General features: G+C 44.0%; 1 non-coding gene across 1 annotated transcript; it reads left to right on the plus strand.

The window, feature by feature from the left end:
- Positions 1–2,786: 2,786 nt before the first annotated feature.
- LOC111815758 lies at positions 2,787–2,949 on the plus strand. Its single transcript, XR_002820401.1, has one exon. It is a non-coding gene; the product is annotated as a U1 spliceosomal RNA (small nuclear RNA).
- Positions 2,950–4,028: the final 1,079 nt, after the last annotated feature.

Genomic DNA, 4,028 nt, shown 5'->3' on the forward strand with positions numbered 1-4,028 from the left:
ACTTTGGGGTGGGAGGAATTCTATATTGTTGGAAATATAAACTAGTACAGCCACTCTGAGAACCGGTATGAAGATTGCTCAACAAACAAACAAACAAACAAACAAACAAACTAGAAATTCCACTTGACTCAGCTATTTCCTTTCTAGGGATCTTTCCAAGAGTTAGAGACCTCATGTGGCCGTGGTCCCCGGATACTCATGTTTATAACAACATAGCTCATAATAAGTAAATCCTGAAAATGACCTATAGGCCATAACAGATGAACGCAGAAAGAGAATATGGTGTATATTCACATTGGAGTACTATTCAGCCATAAGGAAAGATAAGTCCAGTCACTTGTGGGTAAGTGGATGCACCTTGAGTCCATAATGCTAAGTGAAATAAAGCAGGTACAGAAGGTTAAATACCTTGTGGTTTCTTTCTATGAAGCGCTCAAAGTATAAATAATATAAAGAGCAAAATACAGACCTTCCTCACTTAATGACTGAATTATATTCCTGAAACTAGGCCGTTAAATGAGGAATTGTATATAGTATGTGCATTATAATATTCAGAATAGCAGAGTGGTCAAAGGAAACTCCAGTGTGACCACTTTGCATTTATTTGCATAGCTCTTTACATGCAGTACTCTAATGTATAACGGCATACAAAACTATAGTATTGCAGGCTGGGCATGATCTGTAATGCCAGCACTCAAGAGGCAGAGGCAGGAGGATTACTGCAAATTACTTGAAGACCAGCCTGGGCTGCAAAGTGAGCTCAAGGCCAGCCTGAGCTGCAGAGTGAAACCCTGTCTCGAAAAGATTAACACAACAAAAAACAAAAAGGAAAAGCCACATTACTGTATTGTAGAGTACAATAAGCAAAAATCATATAAAATGGAGTGTGCAAAAAGACACTGAGGATTTATGAACAGCGTGTACAGGAACTTTCCAAAAAATAGATGCGTCATAACTCCAAGAGAGGGTCTGTGAGACTGAACAGCACACCTTGGTTAGAAGTCTGAATGGTCATTAAGCGGGTTGGTCATTACACGAATATCTATAAAGATAGATGACAGGAAACACGGGATGGGAATGGAGGCTGGTGATCAGAAGAGACGGAGGGTGGGGATGAGCGGGGAATAAAAAAGGATCAAGGGCTGGCAAGATAGCTCAGCGGTCTAAAGTGCCTGCTTAGGCAAGTTTAGGCAAGTGGTAGGGACCTTGGTTAGATCCCCAGCACACGTGCCTCACCAGCCCTGCCCCTAGGCGGGCTGAGCCTGCCACAAAAAGAAAAACAAAAAGATCAAGATGCAGTGTGTATGCAATACCAAATATCCATAATGCATGCATTTCTTATGTATTGTAAACATAAAGAACCCCAGAAAGATTACAGATGTGCAGAGAAAAATCTCGTCTTTCTTTGTTTTCAGTCAAGACCTGTAAGACCTGCTAATTGGTGAAGGGAAAGATTAAAGGTCTTCAATCGTTATAGGAAGGAAAACACATGCTCATTTGCTTTTCTATCTCTACATAATCTTTCTCCATTTGTGTCCAGGAAAGCGTCACAAGTCAGCTAACTGAAATCCTTTGCTGTTCCTGGGAGGTCGTCGACTCCAGCCCTCGGAGGGCTGGCGGCGATCGATCGGATCGGTGCGGTGCAGGAGGAGGCTGCGCTTGGTGCGGTGCGGGAGGAGGCCGCAGGAGCCACGCAGCAGAGGGAAGGTTGAGCGAGGAGAGCTGGGGAGAGCCTGCCCTCGGGCCCTGCTGGGAGTTCTGCCTGGGAGTCATTCCCGCCCTGAGCCTGGAGTTACACACTGCATTTGATTGCTTCGTGTTCTCTTTTAAGTGACCCCTATGGATTTCTTCATTTGAGATGTGACTTGGCTGTCTGTCTGTCTGTCTGTCGGCTCCGCAGCCGGCAGGGCGTTGCGGGGTGCGCCTCCTGCTCCCTCCCGCTTCTGCGTGAAGCGTGGCCACTGTGTAGATTCCCCCCGAAAGGTTCCCTGTGCCTCACGGTGGAGCCAAGATGAGTTAGGGACAGTGTTCTGCCCAGGGGTCTGCCCAGGACTCTGCCCTGTCCCACTGTCGCTCTGCGTGTCCCATTGTCCTGGAAAGGAATCTTCCTGAGTGGGTCTCCTTCGAGGCTTCTTCCAAGCAGCAGAGCGCAGGCCCCTTGTCCTTTGAAGTTTTGCCCTTGATCTGTCCAAGGAATTTCGTCCCCAGAGAGGCCACGAGACCTGTCTCTATCTTCTTTCCTGTCCTCTCTTTTCTTTTGTTCCTGACAATTCCTTGAGCCAGCCTGCAATCCCCAAAACACACGCTGAAAGTAGGCTTCCTACATCTCGAAGTTTCTGGTTTTCGCTTTTAGTAAGGTTCTATGATTTAGCCCATTGGCTCTACCTCTTCTTGTGTTAAAGGGAAGTATCAAGTCATTAAAAATTACTTTCTTTGTTCTTGGTTTCTCTGTCCTCAAAGTCTGATTTTCACAAATTTTACTGTGTATACAAGGATCTTATTTTTGAGGAAAGGTGGAATGATGGCTTCCTCCTCACTTTGGACTCCTGCTGTAAGAGCCTGGTCATCTGAGGAGAAAAGTGCTTCATGCAGAGCAAGCAGGGGTGACACACCGAAAGTGCAAAAGGGAAAAATAACATCAGTGTAGTTCAAAAATATTTTCCTTGTTACTTATACATAGAAAAAAAAATCTAACTGGACAAAATGCAACAGAAGAACACTACCAAAGAGGGATTTTTAAAGTTACATTCTCTTATATTTTCTGATTCATAAAAAGCACATATGATATATTTACCTGGCAGCGGAGATACCATGATCACGAAGGTGGTTTTCCAGGGTGAGGATTTTCCATTGCACTCCGGATGTGCTGACCCCTGCGATTTCCCCAAATGCGGGGAAACTCGACTGCATAATTTGTGGTAGTGGGGAACTGCAGTCACGCTTTCCCTTGTTAAAAAAAAAAAAAAAAAAAAAGCACACATGAAGTAGGAGTTTAGAGTGAACTAGACAACAAGCAAGGAGGATGTCACAAAGGTCATAGAAACGGTACCTGACAGGCTGAGTGAGATGTTTCCTGAGCAGAGAGGTGGTGTGCAGAAGAACACAGAACCCAACCTGATACCAGATTAGAGCCCCCAAGTACCGCAGGCCAATCAGAAAGACTATTTTCCATCCTTTGTCAACCAGAAGATGCTGTCTTTCATTTACACATAGACACAACCAATCAAAAGACACTTTTGTGATCCTTCATTTACATCTGGCAAGAGGCCAAGTGCATTTTTCCAAAGCATAGTTTACGTCTGGCATGAGGCCAAGTGAATTCTTTTACAGGACAGATGTCTTAGTGCCTTGTTTGCCTGAAGAGGAGATCCATCCAGGTCCAGTAGACCTTTGGATGGTGGGTAACTTGTTCTGCAAGATGAGCAAACATTGCTAATAAATTTAATTTAATTTATTTATTTTGAATTTTTAATGTATCATAAAAAGCATAAGAATTTTCAACATTGACTTTTTTAGTGTGTAAAGTCTAAAATTCAGACAAATAATTCTGCTAATAAATTTTAACTTGGTAAACAAGTGACCCTTTGCAGTAGGAGTAGTATGTGATGCCTAACGGCACATGATCGCAACTGAGTCAATGGTTCTTCCCCGGCCTCTCCTGACCCCCTTCCCTCCCTTTCCTCCCCCGCTCTCTCTCCCTTCCCTCTCTTTTCTTCTTCCTCTTTCTTCTTCCTTGCTCCCACCCTGGGGATTGTGGGTCATCCTTTCCCAACAGCAAGCGGTTATGGAAGAGATCGAATCTACAGAGGAAGAGGAGAAAAAGGCAGAGGAATCCCTCACTTCAAGTGAGATTAAGGACAATTGTAAAATATGGGGCATTGCCCAAAATTGTGTAGAAAAGCACCATCCAAGTAAGGCTCGAGCAGTGTGATGAATCTATCTAACAACAAGGCAATGTCACATTTCTGCAAAATCCTCAAAAGGAGGCAAAAGCAAATGTCATTGTTAAAGTTGCATGAAAAGAAAAA

This window comes from Octodon degus, unplaced genomic scaffold, assembly GCF_000260255.1.
Source record: "Octodon degus isolate 3935 unplaced genomic scaffold, OctDeg1.0 scaffold00020, whole genome shotgun sequence".
NCBI classification, from domain to species: domain Eukaryota; kingdom Metazoa; phylum Chordata; class Mammalia; order Rodentia; family Octodontidae; genus Octodon; species Octodon degus.